Here is a 22957-nt window from a genome sequence, read left to right on the forward strand (position 1 = left end):
TTACGTGAAGAGATTAGTAAGCTTCACTTTAGTATTACATCTGACTTATTGTTTTTACAATATAAAGTGAATTTTGAAAAAGTTTTTAAAAACATTGAGGCTTTTGTGGAAAAAAACAGGGCCATTAAACACAAAAAATTGGCCAGGGATGCTGCAGATTACAAAAATAAAGCAGCGTACCCACCGGGTAGAAAAGTGTTCAATTTCAATGGTACTAATCATGAAAAAGATATTGGTGGTGATGATATGGATGTGACACAGGAATTGTATGTGGAAGAAGGGGATGATTTTTTAGAGCCGCAGGTTTTCCTGCGAAGGTCGGAGAGGCTCTTGAACAAGCAGCCACAAACGGCCAAATCTCCACGTCAGCATCCAAGAAGAAGGAGGGTGAACTATTAAATCCTAGTAGATGTAAAGCCAACGATGTTGTTACCAATATGTTAGACTTTAATGTATGTTTTGATTTTGTGTTGGAGTTTCCCACGAACTGTGAATTTTTGAGTGAAAAACAAAGTGACATGCAGAATGTAAGTGATCAAAATTTACACCACACAAATGAGTGTATTTTGGACAATGTAAAGCAAGTGCAGTACAGAAGTTTTGATGTAATGGGAAATTGTAGTAAGACACAGGACAGCAATGTAAATATGTATGTGCCTGTAACTCATAATGAACCCAACAATATTTGTTTAAGTCAAGAATTTGCTTCAGCTAACACTGATGTGTTGGATGTATGTACTTCTTCATTATCATGTGACATTGTTAGAAGCAAAGGCTTCACAATATATAATTACACTGAAATGGATATTAGTGATGTGTATTTTGAACTGTTTAGCAAAGGTACAAACTTTGTGCCAAATTTTAAGCTAGATCTTGCACAAGTTTTACTAAACTTAAAGTTATATATTAGGAAGCTTAATTTGCAATTATATTTTGCTGGTCAGGGTTCATGTGCTATGATGTCTACAGACGAGAACGTATCTTTAGGGATCAAAAGAAAAAGTTGCTTCATGCCTCCCATAAACTCAGAGATCACTGGATTTGAACAGATGGTAGAATATGAGTTTAGGAAAATCTGTAGGCAAAAATCTGAGGTCAAGGATAATTTATCAGAGAATGAAAGAAAGGTTATACAAGAATTATGGTCAACACAGAAGGTTAGATGTATGAAACCAGACAAAGGGGGAGGAATGGTCATCATGAATAAAATAGACTACAGTAGTTGTATATTCAGGTTGCTTGGGGATGAAAACACATATACTAGAGCATCAATTAATGAAACTAATAGAGCATATAGAGGAATAGACATGTTTTTGTTTGATGCTTTACATCAAGGTGTTATTAATGAGGTTGAGTATGAGTTTCTTTGTGTGAAGTTTCCTACTATGCCCAAGCTTTTTGGAATCCCAAAGGTCCACAAAGGGACAGAAAATGTGCAGTTTAGACCAATTGTTTCTGCAAAGGGTTCCAAGACAGAACCAATGGCTGCATTTGTGGACCATTTTTGTAAAAAAGCATTAATGGATGCTGACCACATACTAAAGGATTCGTGGCATTGTTTGGAAAGGGTAGGAAGTGTTAAGGGCATTGGGAATGAGATGTTTGGGTTTTGACTGTCGATGTCATTAACTTATTCTCAGTGATACCACATCAAACTGGGCTGGAACTGTTTTATGACAGTCTTTTGACTAGTCCCAGTTTTGATAAAGAAAGACTGGAGATATGTCATGACTTGATGGAAATCATACTACATAATAACTTTATACAATTTGATGGAGAGATCTATCAACAAAAGACAGGGTAGCGATGGGTGCCCGTTGTGCCCCTGTCTATGCTAATTTAGTGCTATGGGCATGGGAAAAGCAATTTGTGTTAAACTCAAAGTACAAGGGCAACATTCTTTTGTACTGTAGGTTTTAGATGACCTCCTTATATTTTGGAAAGGGATGAGGAAAGTGTTAAGGAATTTTGCTCTTACATTAATGAAACCACAGATTTCCTTAGATTTACACACACCTGGAACAAAAAGAGAGTAAATTACCTGGACATTACCTTATTTAAGACCAAAGAAGGACTGGTGAGTACAATTTACAGGAAACCTAGTTATTCAAACTCGATGCTGCACTACACAAGTTGTCACCCTCTGCACCAAAGGAGAGGTGTAGTTAAGGGCCAGATGGTCCAGCTATGTAGATTAATGAGTAATGATGATTTATTTAAGAAGGAAATTTATACATTGATTGGAATGTTTGTTGACAGGGGGTACCCGCTATCAATGTTAACTAACATCAAAAAAGAAGTATATAGAAGAAGAAGAAACAAATATAGTCCTATTCTAAGAGGGCAAGGGGAGGAGGGTGCAAACATAGGTAGTAGTGTCAGCACATTGAATAAAACAAATAAAGCAAAATTTGTTTTAACATACAATGAAAGAGCTAATGAACTAGGTTCTAGTCTCAGAAATTTGTGGAAATATTTTCTGAGTAAAGATATTAAAATGATCCTAGGTGATACCCCGGTGATTGTCTATGGAAAAGGAAAGAACTTGAAGAGTATATTTGAAAGAGAGGGTAGAAGCAACACTAGATCTGCCATGAGCAAATGTGGTTCCTGTAGAGGATGTAGATACATAGCAGTTGGGACGTACGTAAGTGTAGTGGGGTATCAACGCACGATATCTTGTCCAGGTGCTTGTAATTGTAGCACCAAGAATTGTGTATATCTTGCTTCGTGTATGTCATGCGATGCATTTTATGTGGGCATGACTACACGAAGCTTGAAAACAAGAATAGGGGAACATGTCAGTTCAATCAGGAGAAAGGATGAGCACAATGCACTTTATTTGCATAGTGCAGTATGTGGGAATTTTAACAAATTTTTATTTTTATTATAGATAGGGTTAAGTCTAACATTCAGTGTGATGCACAGAACAGGGTAGCAAGGTTAGAAATGGAATGGCAGCTTAGGCTCAATGCTACCAGGCGCCCTGGGCTAAATGAATGTGTCACCATAAAGCCTCAGTTAAAATACTTAAGTAGTGTTATTTAGAGGAACTGCAATTTTATATTACATTTTTATATGTATACATATGTAGTGTATGACTATTATAAGTTTATTAAATGTTATGAATTGTTTTTTTTAAACTAATACTTGGTTGTAAATGTATTCTTAAGAAATTGTCTGTTTGATTGATTTATTGATTAATTGGATGGGTGGGGAGAATGCATTCTTGCTTTAAATGTGGAGTGTTTTTTATATGGAGTGTTTTACTGTCAGACTCTGAAGAAGCCAGGTTGCTGGTGAAAGCATATGCTTAGTCTGTTGTTGGTTGAATAAATCTTCGTGTTTCAGATCTTTAGTATTCATTCAGTGCACACTGTGGTTCGAATTTCATTTTATTAAGATATTCAACAAACTCACATAAGGAAGAATACTCATTCTCCCAAACAAAAAAACACATCGTCCACAAAACAACCATAATAGAGAATGAACCAAGAAAAAAATATTATTTTCATTAAAAACAAAATCAGACTTCCACTGGGTCATGACCATGTTGTCGTAGCTATTGGCACAAGCCATGCCCATAGCTACACCCATTCATTGTAAATAAAAGGAACCTTCAAACATAAACAAGTTATATTCCAATATAATCTCTAAAAGGGAGCAAATCAGATGAACCTCATTCGTGTTATATGTACTATTCTGTGTCAAAAAATGTCTAACAAAGTCTACCCCTATATCATTAGGGATACATGTAAAAAGTGACGTCACATCCATAGTGACTAGTGACACATCATTAGTAAATCCCTTTAACTTCCATTCATGCAACTTTTGCAAAAATTGTCTAGTGTCCTTTAAAACATGTTCAACTTTATCAAGTACAGGACAAAGTTGTTTCTCCATATATATGGAGGGTGTCTCTGTGGCCCACCCTTTGCCAGATACAATGGGTTGCATGGGTGGATTAATGGGGTTCTTATGCAGCTTTGGAAGTCCATGGATATATGGTACCATGGGATGCTCTACTAAGAAGTATTCATAGAGCTGTTTATCAATGGTGCCCTCCATTAACAAGTCTTCAATACATTGTTGCACTTCTACTATTAGCCTTTGTGCTTGTAGTTCAGTAAGTGGCAAGTAAGTGACAGTATCACTAAGCATATTCAACATAACATCAGTGTAATAGACAGTGTCAAAGACCACTATTCCTCCTCCCTTATCAGATGGCCTGAAACACAGTGTATCAGATGATATTAACTCCATTAAGGCAGAAAATTCTATTCTACTGAGATTATTAAAACCATGATTTATTTTACTTGAAAAGTACTCATAAACATCATCTTGACACAATTTATAAAATGCTTTGACTAAAGGGGGGGAAGTATATACTGAGACAAATATTACAATCCCCAAAATATTGATTTACCTGTTGACAATGCTTTAATTAAGCTGGTGTGTAGTATTTGATACACTGAAAAGCACACAATTGTATCACTAATTGCGGAATTACATTCTGTCTTAACATTACATTTACCATGATTATATATGCATGTCTATTTATTTTTCACCCTCTAACTTTGCACTTTTGTAATGTAAGCTATTTCTGTATTACAGATATTAAACAATAAAACAAGGATAATGTGCCTGAATGCACAATATGTTACTTTCTAGTCTTCCTTTATCTTAAGATTTATTTTTGGATCTTATAGCACTAGGCTAAACTAGTTAAAATCAGTTTTGGCTTTAGGTTTTAAATACAGATGTTAAGAATTTCATGCATCTACCATGCGGTGATAGCTCCATTAAAGGCATTGTAAATTCTGTGCTACAAATGAAAGAATTCAGGTTCAAAGCTGTAGAAAGTGATTTGTGGATAATTCTGAAATATTACCACACATGATTTTGGAATGAACGACTCAACATGATCAAGTACTTAAGTAAATTAGTTTTCTTTTAGTAATGTAGTCAAATATTTTTACTGACTGTGTTGCATGCAGTCATGTAATTTGTCTGCTGCCAAGAGAAACAATATGGAATTAGTACAAAATGACTCATTAGAACATAACTTTAAGTGCAGGTAACCATAAGGTCATATTTAAAACTTCTTTAAATATCTGCACTCATTTTTCCTTTCTACAAAAGTTTCATCAGCTTTGCTGAACTCAGTATGTGGGTCGATTTTACATAGGGCAGGAGAGCTGTACCATGAAGTACTTTTCAACACTGCTTATCTCTCTTTCATCTCCTGAATTCTGCAACTAATCACAGATGCACTGTAATAACATAATACATGTTTATAAAGGAATATACTACAGCGATAAAAACACACTTCTCATTATTAAGGAAAGTCAACTGTGATGACTACATTTAATGCACACTAATGTATAAAAACGTATGTGCATAACTGCTACCAATAAACTTTGATAAAAAAATGAAAGTGTTTTAAAATATCCCATTGTGTTCACAACATATTAATCATATCATGTATTTCTATACCTTTTTTTCTATCATTTACTTCACCTTACAAATACTACACGCAATTTACTTTCACCATACACCTTCCATATAAATTTGATATTTGTTTACTATATGATAAATGTAAACTACTACCAATTATTTGCAACCAGTATTTATGTAGAACCTTCTTAGGAACTCTTGACACTTAATAAAAAAATTGATTTTTTTTTTCTTTAACTATTTTTTTCCTAGACTTTGGGATGTCTATGCTGATTATGTTACTTACTGAGATCATATAAAGCAAATCCTTCTTAGTGAAATAAATTATGTCACTGTTTATGGACAAATAACTGGCTTCTGACATACTAGTTTCAGCTAATGTCTTTATAACTAAAACTCCTTATACATTTACTTATATATTACATTATTTTTTTTTAAAACAAGTATGTCCTATCCAAACTTGTAAGAATGGGACAACAATAATGCAAACATTCATGGCTGGGGTGTCTGACAGTTCATCTGTATTAATAAAGGATACAAGCTTGTAGAAGCTTCATACTGTAGCCTGGGCCTGTAGTTTCCATACAGAAATTGTATGATTCTGAGCACATCATTTAACCAGACCAAGTATGTACTCAGAAATTAATGTTCTCTTCTTCAGTCTGAAGTTACTGTCCCGACTCGCCTATCTAGCATTGATAAAATTCATCTGTCCAAATTTTGATTCCATGTATATAACAAAATACATCCTTCATTTTTAGCCATTGCCTCCTACCATCAAAAATACCTACAAATCTGTGTTGCAAATGCTTCTTTAGATTGTTCTTTGTGTTCTGAGCTGTGTGAGCTGTAATGTTTCTGTGAGATGCCTGGCAACACCTTTGAACCAAACAGTGTTCCGACGTCCCTGAAGAAAAGACATACTTGTTCCCAGATGGCTATGGGTTTATATGATGAGTAAATTAAAAACATATATATATGTATCTATGGTATACAAATTCACTCTTTAGATGCAAAGATGTCAAATTCAGAGTATAAGTCTTACATTGTGGAGATGTCATTTTTAAGTCTACCTGGAAATATAAAGACTACTGATCATAAAATTCATGTGATGCATGATATAAAAGGTGTTTGTCTTTACATCAAGAACATTTGTTTTGAGTCTGTTACAAAATGTGTCTGCCACAAAATTAATTGTCAATCCATAGGTCATAGTTTTCTGTACAGCAATGGAATAGCACAGCAGATAACTGTTGGCAGCTAAGATGTAATGGATAAGGTGACAAATGAATGCACTCTACCTGAAGACAATATACAAAGATGTCACAGGCACCCGAGAGAGGACTACAATAGGTATCCAAAGAGATATAAGAATGCCTATCACTAAAACTGCTGACCAAACTGGAAAACCAGAATTAATTTTTCTTCTCTGAGTCAAGCCCTTAGTAGCCCGGGACTTTTCTCTCTGCATATTTTTCTTAAGTAAACCATAACTAGATTGTCTGGCACCTTTGGGATCTGGGGCCTTTTGCCTGGCTAAGTTATTGGTCTGCTCTTAACTATTCAAGCATAGACTAATGCACCACTTTGAAGTTTTCAGCAGTTTTGCCTTTTTCACCTTCAATTTTGTTGACACTTTAGTCACTTACTTCCACAACTTTTGTGGAACATAAAATACAGAATGTTAATCAGGAGAGCAATGCCACAAAGATCAGGTGCAGTTTGTCTCCTGATAGTGGATGCACCATTCTGATGTTAAGATCCCAACTCTTGAAAGCAGTCTTATTTCCTGAAATCTTGCAAGTGTTTTGTTTCAGTATTTATAATGTAATATGTTTAGTCTTTGTGAGTTAATATCTATTGACCGTCATCATCATCAGTGTCCTCTTTTCCATTTTTACATGGATTTGGGGTATTGTGTCAGTTGTCACCATTTCTCCCCATTTAATGTCATTTTTCTACCTTCTTCACATAGCTCTCAACTTTGTAGCACAAAACATCTGGACAAAGTCAAAACTAATGAGGGGACAAAGCCCAAAAATAGGGACGCATTTTAAATATTGCTCTTATAGACTTAGAAAGTTACTAGAATAAAAAGGTCTTGTGTTACTATACATTTTATTAAGGATATGAAGTCTGGAACTCAAATGCCTGTCATTATTTAATGAATTTAATTCTTACTGATTTGTCACATAAATCCAGAAAACTATAAATTGTATGAGGAACAGACCAAAAATATGAGTAGAAAATCTTGTCATTCTGTGAAAATTTGGACAGTTGAGAGGCATGCTTCTTCAACAGTCATACCTGACTGCTGCAGGTCTTCTTACATGCAGTCCATTCATCACAATGTTGGATACCCTTGTTCCTTCTTGCCTTCTGCCTACTTCTTCTAAATGATTTCCTCTATATCTGCCTGAGTCACTGCAATCTGTTCTCTTTGAGTCTTCCCTTACTAACAGACTCATAATTTTGTGATGCTTATATATAGTGCATACTTCCATTCAACATCTTCAAAGTTTTCTGTCAACATACAAGCAAGCATGACTGACCATTACTCTCAGACAATCTTTCTTTTTCTTTTTCTTTCAGCTGTTCCCATTAGGGGTCGCCACAGCGGATCATCTGTTTCCATTTCTTCCTGTCCTCTGCATCTTTCTCTGTCACACCAACTCCTTCTCATTCGGCCAACAGTAGCACAATTTCCATCAACACCCTCTTGGCTAACATTACTGGTGGCGGTCATTATTAACCCGGGCCTCAACCGATCCAGTATGGAAATCTGTACTGTCATCCGCATATATAATTTGGCAAAAGTTTTATGCTGAATGCCCTTCCTGATGCAACCCTCCCCATTTATCTGGGCTTGGGACTAGCACAAAAAAATGCACTGGCTTGTGCATCCCCGGGAATTCTGCAAATATTTCCCTGTTTCTCCATTGCCTCCTTTCCTTTAACTGTATTACTTCTTACAAGATCAATTGCATTGTCTTTCTCATAAGCATGTACAGTCTGTTTCTGGCACCAATAATTACAAGTGTGTCTCATGAGGGGAATGCACAGAGTGTAACTCTGCATATCACTATCATCCTCTACATTATTCCAGTAACTACTGATTTACTAGTCCATTTTGGCACTACTAGCTGTAACCATTTTATTTATTCTACCCATCAAAATACACAGCAGGATAACCATGTGTTAAATACTTTTCTTTTTATTCTATGCACTTAGAAGGGCCAAAGATCCCAAACAAATGTTCAATTACTATGTCTGCTTTCCTTTCCTTTTTAATCTTGACAATCAAAGCAAATCTTGCCCAACTGTTTCAACCTGCCTTCATTCACCTATTCATTAATATGAAATTCTTCCAGTATCAACAGACAAAACAACATTTTCTGTGTTCCCCTATCAAGACCACCTTATCCTATGTGTTTTAATTCTACTTAATTCCAAATAATCACCTTCCCCATTTTTCAGAAAGTTGCACTATACTGTAAAATACTGTTTGGCTCACTTATTTCCCTTCTTTACAAGTGTAGCATCCTCCATGACGTTAACCATTTTCACAGTGATGCTGTTTTCAGATCATATTATTAACTTCACTCCTTTTTAAATGAAACACATAATTCAAGCATTAAGTAACATTGTTTATACTTCAGTACTGTCCTGATACCAGATGCATGGCTAATGCTGCAGTAGTAACTTCCTAATAGTTAACATTACTTTGTGGAATACTCACTTACAAGCACTCTCACTAAAATGGTTTAGTAATTTTTGTTAGCTGTTACAGGATTCTACATTTTGAACATTTGCATAGAAAAATGTACAATATTGTCTAAATCATTGATGATACTATTGCAAGATAACTGTTTCATAGCATGGGGCTGCATTAGACCACATTTGTGTCACCTTCAAATGTATATTATTTTTTACTGTCATATACTTTTAAACTACACAAATATCTAAAAATGTTTCAGTATTACCCTATGATCAGAGAGCAACAAGCACTCCAACATTAACCTCTCATTATATAAAACTACATCAGTGAGCAATCAATTAGAAGCATGCTAATTAAAACAGATTAAAATAATTGTTTGCTAAAAATTCAAGCTTCTGCTATTTTGCACCACTAATTAGATAATGCAGCCTTTGGAAGTACAAGAAAAAAGATAGTAGTCCTTATAGGATTCTATATATTTCAATATTATAACTTTCAATGTTATTTACATGATTCGAATTTAAAACAAAATGGGAAGATTTTGAATAGCAGCTCCTTACTCATGCATGCAACATCAACAGAACCATTCACCAATAAAAAGTTAATAATAGTTATATATTCCATTTTAATTTATAGGCTGTCACAAGAATTGTATACTAAGATACTTAATAAAAAAAGGAAGAAATAAAACACCGAAAACCAGAGTTTAAGTGCTTTAACTTAAACTCTGGTTTTCTGTGTTTTATTTCTTCCTTTTTTTATACTTAAACTCTGGTTTTCGGTGTTTTATTTCTTCCTTTTTTATACTTAAACTCTGGTTTTCAGTGTTTTATTTATTCCTTTTTTTATCTAGTATAATAGTTTGCAGTTTTGTTTGGTTCTATACTAAGATACTTAAACCACTTACTGAAGATACTTAAAACATGAAAAAAAGAAAATGAATGAAGGGAGACACTGTAAATTAATGCTCATGTCAGTTCCAGTACTTGTAATACATAACCATTTTTATTACTTCCATAATGGGATTTTAGGTCATATCTTACCATAATTGAAGCACATCTGCAATGTTTGATCTTCATGAACATATTTTAGTTAACAAAATTTAAGTACATTTCTTTTTATAATATTTTACAGTCAAATAGATATATGGAATCTTCTTCTGACTTATACCCATTTAGGGGTCGCCACAGCAGATCATCTGTCCACTCATGATTGGCAGTGGAGTTTTATGGTGTTGAGTTGCCAGCTCAGTGCCCAACCTTCCACAGAAGGCACACACACATGCCTAGGGCCAATTTAGAGTGTCCAATCCACTTACAGCATGTCTTTCAGATGTGGGAGGAAACTGGAGCACCTGGAGGAAACCCACGTGACCACAGGGTGGACATGCAGACTCTGCACAGAAGGCACCCCAGCCGAGGATCGAACCAGAGAACTTCTTGCTGTGAGATGGCAATGCTAATCGCTGCACCACTGCGGACACCCGCTAAATAGATATATGGAATCTCTCACTCAATATTTCACCTATGGAATGACATACAGTTTCTCTTTTACATGTGACTCTAGTTACCTCTCAGATTATTTTTCCATTAACACCAACCTCACACAGGCACTCAGATTTACAAACCCTATATATCGAATCTCTATTACTTATTGAAATTAATAATCTGGCAACTTCCTTGACATGGCCATCACTTTTGTCTGACAAGTAAAAGTCAATGTTACTTTCCTGGAGAATATGTTCAACACTGCTGGGAAGTTTCAAATATGTCAAGTTACCTTTCCTATAATCCTTAACAGAATTCAAGAATTACTGTCTCTCTTATGAAAAAGTGTATTTCAATAATTATGATCCACATGCACTATTCAAGGTATGCTGGAAAGTTTTCTACTTTGCTGCCATAAATAACACCTGTTCTGGTTTTACTATGAAACTCCAATCTCAACAATACTGACAGTCCTTAACACAAAAAAATATTGCATCAACATAGAAGGATGAAAAAATAACTTTAAGCACTTTTTTGCAGAGGGCAATCCTCCCTGCACCCCCCAGCTTATATATACCAATGCCATAGTTGTATCAACTTGAACAAGGATGAAATCTCTTGGAATAGGAGAATTGCTACAAATGCACACTTAAAAATCATACCAGCAATTATTTCCTGTGGAGAATAGTGTTTAACATAATTATTTTTGGCATATTTTTCTTTAGTGTAATGATGCTCAAGGAATTTTATATTGAACAAGTGTAGATGAACCACCTGCTCCTTATCAGATATTATCACAAATTGCAACAGAGTAACTCAAAATTTACTGTTTGGTCCTCTGATACAATCTATGGTAACTACCACACGTTTTCAATTTATGATGATGATTTTGTAAATTCTGTCCACTGCATCATCTTAACTTTCACAAATTCCAATAAATGTAGTCCTTCTTCTCCTTCCCATGCATCAGTCAGTCATTTCATTATTTCTACAAACCTTATTCTTCATTGCAACCAACTGCTGATCCACCTTTTCAGCTTGCTTGTCATCCATTTCATCTATTTTGTTTTGCATTTCAGGTGCTTTTTATTTAATTTAAATCATAGAGACCTGCAGAACATGTGGGAACTTAGTAATCCAACCCCAACTACTTGTTCCTTGAAAAACTCCAGTTATCTAGGTTTTACATTGTAGGTGGAAGGGTGCTACTCTGCTTGACATGTAGTATAATTTTGTTCCTGAGGTGAGGAATATGTTGGGATATTAATCAATCAAATCTACGTCTTATTTTCCCACTGATGAAAATTTAGGTCCTTTAGCCAGGTGTTTAAGGACCCTTTTGTTCTGAAAGATATAGATGGTCAAAGAGGATCAGGTCATTCTTGGCTCAAAAGACTAGCCATAGATCCTCAAGGAGGGTTATAAAAGATCAAGTACAGGGAGAGGTTGTCATTTTGCCAAGATAACTCAAAAGAAATGAGCAAAGATAAAGTATGCTTTTTCTGGATATAGTGGAGATGTCTTTGAATATTATGCATCAGAAAAAAGGATTTCCAAACTACTATGGAGACATGATGGTCAAAAAATGAGGAATTATCAACAAAAGTGCCTAGCTCATTTATGATAGACTCTGGATGGATGGCTAAGTTGACAATATGGTTTGATATGGACTTTTTTGTATACCAAAGTGAACTATACCACACTGTTTCATGATTCCTTAGAACACATTACCCTTATAGCAATTTTAATGCAATCTAACTCATGTTGAATTGATTGTGAGCCAGTGGAGGAACTAAAAACAGCAACAAGTTTATAATGATCTGTAGATGTAAAATGACCAAAGGCCAGACGTGTTGGCCAAAGGGTCTGAATAACAGAGGCCAAACAGAAGGGGACTCAACACTGAACCCTGTGGTACACCATTGGTAACTTTATTTTCAGAAGTGATACATGTGACTCTGATCACAGTGGTTCTGTTGGACAACCAGTTCGCTATGTATTGGAAGCATACCGATTTATTAATCAGATTTATCAGTATGTCTATATTAAGTTCTGCATGGTACTGTCAAAGGTCTTAGCCAGATCCACATAGTTGTCTGTACTTCATAACTGCTACCCAAAGTTGAACTGATGAGAATCTCGGGTTAAGAGATTTTAATGTCCAGATTAATGAGATCTGAGAAAATGCATTCCACAACTTTTCTTATGAGGCTAGTGAGACTATGGAGGTTTCTGGGTTTATAGTTACTAGGGTCCCTTGTTTATCAGCATTACAATGACTGTTTTCCAGGCTTGATGAATGTAATCAGTATATAGGCTTAGACTAGGTAGGTTCAGTAAGGATTCATTTAGGCCATATCTGGTACTGAAAACTAGAAAAAACAGGCATGGTTTCCGGTTCTGTGGGTGAGGTATTTTCAGCTTTAGGCTGGGCTGGCAGGACTTTTCCCATAGTGATTATAAGAGGTAGCTTGGGCAGTGAAATTTATGGAAACATTATAACAGTGGGTAGAGTAAAAATTGCACTTAATTTGTCAACTAGGATATTATTTTTTCCCTTTGGGTCAGAATGGGCAGTATTATTGTGGTCAGCTCTGAACAACTGCTAGATGTTAGTTCTTAACTTCATGATATAGTTAAAGAGTTGTAGTCATATGTAGCTCCAGTGGCTATTTTAACTTAATATTCAGTTTTGAGCTTCCTAACAGTTCCCACCAGCTCTTTGCTTTATTTCTTAAGCATGATGTTATGTCTTATCAATAGTAGTATTTAAACTGGCAATAGAACACAGAGGTAGATGGAATGAATTTAGCAATAGGGACCTTTGAAGGTAGATTACAGTGGAATTTTTAAGGTCATTTGGTAGTTGCAGACAGTTTGTAAAGACAAAAGTATTTGAGGGTCCTTTAAAGGAAAAGGTAAGATTTAATAAGAGAAGTTGATAAATATGATAAACATGTAGGTACTCAAGAAGAACTGAGATTGCACTACAGTGAGAAAATGTCACAAACCTAGTCCCCATTCTATCACAATCTCATACAACATGCTATAGGCTTTTTTTGAACTTCTAAATAAGTCAGTTTCTTTCCCATGTTCATATTTCTTCTTCAGATGTCTCCATTTCCTGATCTTCCTGTTTCTCCTTACTTTGGGGACACATTCCATCATGCTGTGATGTAACATGTGTTAGACCTTCTACGCCAAATCCTGACTATGCAGGGATTCCACAACTTCAACTTCTATTTTTTAACTTCTACTTTATTAATCTTTTCTACATTCCCTCTTTATAATAGCATTTTCTTACTGTTACATTTTCCATAGATGCATGTCTTTGCCTGTATTTCTCTTTGAATATCTTTAGGGCTGCCTTTTTTGCATTGATTAATTTGGATTGTGACTTTGCATAAATATTGCACAATATCAAATCTTTTTTTCTTTCCTAGGTCAATATTTCATTTTTATACTTTTCAAAAATCTCTAGGTTTTGTTGTTTATATTTTTGCAGTCCTCATATGCTTCTTTTTCCAAAGAGATCAAAGTTTCTTGGTCTATATAATGTTTTTTCACAAATGTGTTGTATTAGTGAACATAAACATTTATTTGAAGCTTGTGACAGTTTTTCTTGTGAAAGCATTTTTCTTTCCTCTAATTCCTCTATTAATCTTTTCGTATATCATGTGTCTGGAAATTCTGGGCTTTTTGCACAAGAGTAACAATGCATAATTTCTTTCTTATCCTTAATAGTCCACTCTATCATATTTATGGATTTTCTTTGGCCTATCAGTTTTTGTGATTTTTATGGACTGCTACTTCCTTCTACAGCAGGGGGTATCCTCTCCCTGGGCCTGACTTAGCCCCATTGTAAGAATGTTTCCATATTTTGAGGATTCTACACTGTCATTTTTCTAGTCCTGGCACCAATGTGCCTACTAGAATTGAGGCAGTATTCTATCCTGGGTCATGTGTACCTGGCTATCTTTTTTAATTTTGACCTACTTCTGTCCATGATATGTACTATATAAAATACAGTCTATATATCAGTGTCGTTTTGGTGAGATTTTGTGAAAAACAAGGTCCACCTAGTGAAGGTACTCACCACATTATGGACTGTACATTGAAAATGTATATTATGTGACTGTGAGACAAGGTGACATAACAATGGAAAAGATGTCTTTGTGAGGTAAGCATCCTGACATGAACAATGCAGGGGACATTTATCAATTGAGGTAGGGTGCATATTGTGAAGTTGTGCAAATTGACTTGATGATTATGACTGTAATGTCATCAGAGGTCTCCAACAAGTGGGACAGAGTCACAGTCTCATGGACAACAATAAAAGAAGCAAGCACAATAATGGACTATACCAGAATAATACCACCAATAATCCCATGTCTGTGACAAAACATATGTGATTCTATGTGATCATAGATGGTTCTGCACAAACACACTTGTGCAGTTATTATGACATGTCAGTAATCTATGAGGGTAATCAAACAAACCATTCTGACACTAACATCTGTTGAAGATGTTAAGAGGGACATTGCCATACCTGTTTTTAACATTAGGATCACTACAGGCTAGTTGACTGGTGTGCCTGGCAGATATATATTGTGCAATCCAGACTGTCATGAATGTAACCCATGCCATCAATGTTATCAAACAGCTATGTATGTACTGTTTGCATTACCAGAATTATGTCGCATGTGCATCCAGTGTAACTCCTTGATGGGTGTTCCACACCATCAAACAGCAATGTTTATGCAACAAAAAGAATACCTAGATATGTCCAGATGTGTGACAATTCAGTGTGTCAAAGGTGATACACTTCAGTTCCACAAAACTGGAAGATGTGTACTGAGGTACATGAAGAAGGGTGAATTGTACTCAGTTACTGGTGTGATGAAGTCTGTGAAATATGGAGGTATTATAGCCTTTGATGTGGATGTCCTTCACATACTCTGTAATTGTGCTACATACAAGGGGGTATTCAGCACTGTGGATACATGCTGGTAGATGTTACACATACCATCTACTCACGGATGCAGGTCACATACCAGTCAGTCTGCTTATAGGATGTGATGTCTATGTTATCCATGGGTTGTGCATTTGTTTTCATAATGTAACAAATCTCCCCATGTTTTTGTTTCATCACATCTGTTGTCATGGCTGTGGCAGCAATCTGTGGTGTGTGCAGATACTCTCTGTATTATATGAATATCACAGTTGGAGTCAGTGATTGCCCACAATTTATAGTCCTTCAGATAGCTGTTTGGACACAGGATGTATATGTCATTCGTAACATCTGTGACTTAAATAATGGACAAGAAATGGCCTAGTGGACAGCCCTGATGTATGGAACTGATCACTGAACCTGATACATAGGCCACTTCACACATTTCAACATATTTAGATGATGCATATGTGATCTACTGGTCAACCCACTTGGTGATATAGGTGTTTATGGCCACATCCGACAGTATTAAGTGAGTACCTCTGTGTGGATTTGTGTCAGATGCCTTGGTTGTGTCAAGTTTCACAGGATGATAGTGTTGTCATCATGCTTGCCCTTGACATGTTTGTGGACATCTGACAGATGTAACAGACATGGATTAATAACTCACAAAGGTCTGTTGCACACAGCTAGGATATTACTAGTGTCCATTTGGAAAAGGTCCATGATGACATATTGGTCTACCTCACAGTTGAGGAGAGTCAGGATTTGTCTCTATATGCATGCATCAGGTGCTATGCCCCCAACTCAGATGGATACATGTTGATTCACACCATGCTATGGGAACATAATCCATGTGGAGGGTATATTGAAGAGTGTATTCAACCATGTCAGGAAGGTGTATGTGCTGAGTCATGCTATAGGCAATCTGTGATGTTGTCACAGCCCATTGGTTCTGTGTGATAGGCCTGGATGAAGGTAAGATGGTGCATACTGCATATCTTGATCTGACCTATGGTTTTGACACTATCCCCCATGCAGGTATCATTGATAAACATTCCCAGCTGGGGATTAAGCCTTATGTCACTAGATAGTTAACCGAATGGCTCACCGACAGAACACATACTGTGAAAGTTGGCGAATCAACCTCTAGCTGTAGAGCTTTTAGCACTGATGTACCCCAGGGATTTATGCTTGACCGTTTACTGTTTGTAACGTATTTCTTAACAGTCCAGACTAAAGTATATGGCCTTTGGCTTACCAGGATTACTGATTCTTGCATGTTGGGTGCAATCATTGAGTCCACTAAAGATGATATACTACAGGAGGGGCTAACACAGACAAATGATTGGTGCCAAAGCCACATGGTCTACAAATAAACACAAAAATGTGTGTTTATTTTGGCCTTTTGCAAAGTGGAATGCCCTGCTAATTACAGCATTGAAAACACTCCCCCTATGCTGAAAACTAGTGGTACAAGACCTGGGAACACACATAGATACCAATCTGAACCTCAACCACCAAGTGCCTACAATGGTATGTAAAGGGTATGTTGTGCACCTCATATGTCAGGCCATCGTATTCAGAGCTGAGGATTATATAACATCACTGTACTTGAATGTCATCAGAACACTAATAGATTATAACCTTCCCTTTTGCATGTACATCACCAGACACCTGCAGCAACTGGAGAGATCACAGGGGTTTCTCACCAAGACAATACAGGGCTTATAAGCCATGCCATGATGTATGTGGATAGATCAACAACCCTGTCACTGTAATTTGCATTTTATAGGATGAGGTGACTTTTGCCTGGCCTAAAGGCCAGACTCTGACCATGCCCTGGTGGGAATACTGCACATCCACAAATCATCTACAGCAGATGACATCAGCACATACCTCTCAACCTGGAAACATCAAAAATCTGGACAAAGCCCCATGAAAATAGGTATAAATCTGTACGATGATTAACATACAATTTGCATACATAATTATGCAGCCACACCCACTCTGATGGAATTGTGGGATATCTACTTTTAAATGCAAACTGAAGAACAGACAACCAAAATATAATCATGAAACACAAAACAATAAGAAGAACAATAGTGTTTTAGTTATATTAATATTTGAATTTGTGCAAAACTAAAATACAATATTCTTTTAGAAAAATAAAACTGGGTGAGGCTGCATTTGCCTTCAGCCTTCTTTAAATAGCATAAAATATAAACCAGAACAACAAATTATTTATATATTATTAATTAACACAAAACTTTTAACTTCTATAAAACTAAAATAAAGTTCTCTTATATAAAAATAAAATGTACTGTCTTGTACTAACTAGTCTACTTACGTACTACTACACACATATAAAACAAACAAATTCGAACAAGTACTACACACTGACTGGTGTAAAATTTAAATAAATAAAAATTAAATAAGGTCTGGAATCCAGATTCTAAACATGTATAAAATAAAACTTAAATAAATACAAAATTTTATCTGTTAACTTACTAACTAGTGAAATACATAAATATATGTTCTCAAAGTGCTAATTTTGTGCAGTAGCTGCAATGTGTTTTGTATTTAGAGTAGCTGGGTTTTGAGAATTTGTAGTGGAACAAACCATTGTTAAACATTTCCTTGAGCACAGAATTAGTGTTTTTCTCTTTGGGATGTGACAACTCTATAAGTCTCAGTTCATCTACTGGGCTGGCATATCTTTGGGAGAAAAGTGGCCATCCCAGCAAAAATCCATGCAGAATCCACAAAGAAGGTGCTTCAGCCTACGCTCATCAAATTCACATCTTCTGGATATACCAGAAAAATTAACAAAGCAGAATATGCACCTGAGAGCTATGGACAGACCTCTCAATTGTTCAAATTTTTGCATCCTATTGTTGGTCTGTTACTCATAAAGCTGGTGGTTTTCTGCAAAATCATTGAGGACTGTTGTCACTAAATAATGACATACATTTGAGTTTCAGACTTTGTATCCTTCAGAAAATGTATGCTAATACATAACCTATAACTTTATCAACTTGCAAAGCTCATAAGGGTAATATTAAAAAAAGTTTTGGGATTTTGTTCTCCTATTATTTTTAGCTTCAGCTAGATTTCTTGCCCTTACAAGTTGATAAGTATACTGGGTAACATTTGTACTACTAGAGGAAAATTTGGCCAGGGTGTTGGGGGAACTTCCCCTACTCTTTTCGGCAGGCTGTCCACTTGTTCCATATTATAAGAAGCAGTGTTTCACAATTTGATTGTTAGGACATGAGATTGAGACAGAAGCAGGAACAATTGGGGATGTGCTGGTAAATGGGCAGAACAGTTTCGCTTTCTACTTAATTTCTTGCAGTGTCGATAGTGATTATATAAAGAAAAATTACCTGCCTTTGGATTCATCCAAGACAAAATCTGCAAAACACAAATTAAGGCTAAGTGCACATGAAAGTCTCCAATACACTAATACACAATGAGATTTTGACTGCCACTCCACATTTCTTATGAACAGAAAATGTGAATCGTTGTGACACTTTCAAAACCATTCATGACTTTGCACACAAAGAACAACACGCAGTTATATCACAATCTAGCCAAAACACAACACGGTTGCTAAAATTTAACGCACTTTAGAAGTACCGTTTTGTTTTAGTCTGAGTCTTGAGCTGCAACATATACTAGAGATGTGTGCATTTCTTACCTTGTCTTTTCAGTCTGGCAGCCCAAACATTTATACTTTTGACCCAGCAAAATAAACTTCTTCCAGATATCTCTCCTATGGAGGCAGCCATTGGTGACCACTTGATTTTCGAATGTCATAGGTGTTACATGATGGGAGATGTAGTTCTGTAACTATAGGAAACACAGTAATGGTAGAAGATTGCTGTATACATGCCCATTTTAGGCCTTAGGAATCGGATATATTAATTTATTTCATTTAATTTGGTAGGATTAGTTAGCTGCTGTGCTGTCCTCCTGATGTCCGTCTGAGATGCAAGTTGCTTGCTGCTGCACAAAACATAAACACTCAGAGTCAGACAGTCACACCCCTCAAGCCCTCAGCTGAATTCTGACTGGCTGGTAGGCCACTCATGATGCTGATGTAATCGCGCACGTGATGATGTCAGTGGAAAATTGTTGAGCTGGAAAAAAATTTTAAAAAGCCAGGAATTAATTGGGAATAAAGGGGGCCAGTCAGAAATTCATGACACCCCATAATCTGAACCTCAAAATTGTTAAATGCTGAGAAATTTGGCACAGTTGAGAGGTATGCATTAGCAGAGTCTGGTGATGAGAAAATGGTAATAGCAGCATCCCCACAGCTGGTGTAAAATGCACTCTGTAATGTCAAGCAAGGGCACAAACAGACACACACACACACACACACACACACACACACACACACACACACACACACACACACACACACCCCAGTTGACTGCAGTGAGAACAGAACCCTTACCTAAGTACACAGACTAGAGAACACAGTACTTTAAGCAGGCGCCATGCCACAAGTCTGACTCTTAAAAGGCTGTAGGACAACTTATGGTGGATGACAGCAGCACTGCGTGTTGGAGAGAAGATGTTGGGAGGCCTGCATGAAATGGATGCGTAGACTTGTGCAAGTGTCAAAATACTGTCAATGCATGGAATTGGAGTGGTAATGATCAGATACACATTTATGCTTTTTTAGCTAGATAGAGACACACAGACACACACATGCACATACCAGTTAACTGCAGTGAGAACAGAATCCCTACCTATCTAAATACACAGACTAGAAAACACAGTACTTTAAGCAAGCATCATGGCACAAGTCTGACTCTTAAAAGGCTGCAATACAGCTTATGGTAGATGACATCAGCACTGGATGTTGGAGAGAAAATGTTGGGATGCCTGCATAAAATCAATGTGTAAGAATGTGCAACAAGATAGTTTAAGTTCTGCGTTTTACCAGATTGATGAGTGTGCAATGAGTAGTATTTAGTGGTTGTGTTCCAATGTGCAGGTATATTTTAAGCAACAGCTTTACAGACTGTATGCAAACAGGTGTTCATATTACTACAAGTATTTGAAAATCTGAATGTCTATTGCCATTCTAAAGATGTGCATGGTATATCACACAGTATTTCTTATTAATTTATGTAGTGTAGTTTATATACTTATGAACAAGTACTGACAGACCAGGGTTGCAGTGCATGGGGGAGGGGGTAACACATGGCTTTATTACAAATATCTGACATATTCTTAGATCCTTCATTTTATGTTTCCACATGTAATTTCATGACATGAAGACTGGACAGTAAAGATAACTAATGCAAGCTAATATTTAGTTTGCATAGTGCAAAGGCGAGCAGTGGGTTTGCGTGATGGCTGGCAAAGTGTTGATGCATGTGGGATAGACTGTTCTACTGCTTTCCTTATTTGCACATAGTTAAGCAGTGTGCAAACATGAAGCTTATTGCTAAAATTCTAAGAGTTAGTACTGAGTGCATGAAGCACATCTGCTGCTTAGCTGACTCTGTGGCAGTAGGTGTAAATGCTTTGATACATTTCTTTTTGAGCACAGATGATACTGAGTTCAAATCCAGGTGTATGTAATACTTTTAAATAAGTAGTGATAATGCAATGAAATTATTGTTATATGACATTTACCACTTTTACTATATAAATAAATAGTGATAATGCAATGAAATTATTTTTATACTACATTCACATTGTGTTACTAAGTTTTACTTTAGTGTGGCATGTTTAAGTGAGATTCAGTGGATATAAACTGTACCACAGAAGAGCTGTTTACATTAGTTTTGCATTGATGTGCTTTGCCTAATGCCTTACACACACAGGGTGAGAAAGTGAAGGGCTTCATTGCTTTTTTTGGTACTTATATGTGTTGTGTGGGATTCTATATTTTGACCAGATTATAGGTGTTAAAATCCGTAGATAGGAAAGTAGCAAAAGGGGGACCAAGTAGGGGGAAGAACAAAGGGAAAGAAATACAGGAATATGCAGGAGGTAGGTAGGAAAGAACCACAGATATCCATTTCTTTAAAATTATAAACTGAAATTATGTACAGAATATCAGCTGAATTTGGACTGTCACCTCCACAAAGTGGGGTGAAGACAATAAAATCAAGTTCTATAGCCAACTGGACCAAATCAAATGTGTCTAGAAGACATGTGTGCAAAATGGAGAGCTATGTATGGGATGATATTATTTTGTCAGACAGGTGCCCATTTTTTTAATTCAATAAGAGAGGAATCCTGGGTAATGGACATTGTTATTTCTGGGTCATGTAATTTGGGTAGGTGAGCAAGCAAATGCAAACAAACAAGACACAGGGAAAGTGAGGGATACAACAGGTTGGGGGACACCATGATTGGGGTGAGGGAGGGGACACAGCAGCTCATACTGACCAAACATAGAGACAGTGAGAATATAGAACAGACTAACACCACTGTCATCACTGTCCCCTTACTCTGATGGATGCTAGAGTGATCAACATCTTTTTCTCCTACGTACCATGAGGGAGACCAACCTCTCCATCTGACAAAGGCATACACCAGTGCTGTAGTGTACAACCCTACACACCAACCCTGTCATCTCCTGGTGGCTGATGAAATCCCCACCACCACCACTATTTCTGGAGGGTACCAAAGCATTAGTTGCTGGGTCATTGCAACCTGAAGGTACAGGTAGTGCAGGGGCAGCAGAGGCAGTGCTGCTAGGTTGGGTCCCAGATGTGCTGGGCATCGGTGCTGCAGCCTGTAGAGCAGGGGCAGGCTGACCCACTGGTGCTGGCCTACCTCACTGTGCTGTGTAGCATCTAGTGAACTGGTGCACATGGATAACATGGAGACATTTTAATGACATATAGCAGAAAAAAGAAATAAGGGTTGCGGTGAGAAAAAAAGAGATATCTTTAGTACCATCATATGTGACATACAATGCAGTATCACAATTATACAACTATTTTATCTGAACTATTATATTTCAGTATACATCCAATCAATTGCAAACTATAATCCTTGCAATGTGCATATATTGCACATATGCTTGGTCCAAGTATACTGATTACAGTTAACAGCAGGACATTTATGATACTTGTATAGAGTTGAATTTATGTAATATATGAAGGAAATGCAGTATTGTATAATTGCTGCCCACGGTATTTGAACCAACAACCTCTGACTACAGTATTACACTTGACTCCTAAAGTTGGTTTGTACTACAGGCTTATGCATGCATACTTTAATTTAGAGTTAGGATATGCATGTTCACTTTTAATACTGTATAAAATACCAAGAAATCTATCATTAACCTTTAAACCTACAATAATA

Source organism: Protopterus annectens, chromosome 1.part0 (assembly GCF_019279795.1).
Source record: "Protopterus annectens isolate FY-2018-M chromosome 1.part0, PAN1.0, whole genome shotgun sequence".
Classification (NCBI taxonomy): domain Eukaryota; kingdom Metazoa; phylum Chordata; order Ceratodontiformes; family Protopteridae; genus Protopterus; species Protopterus annectens.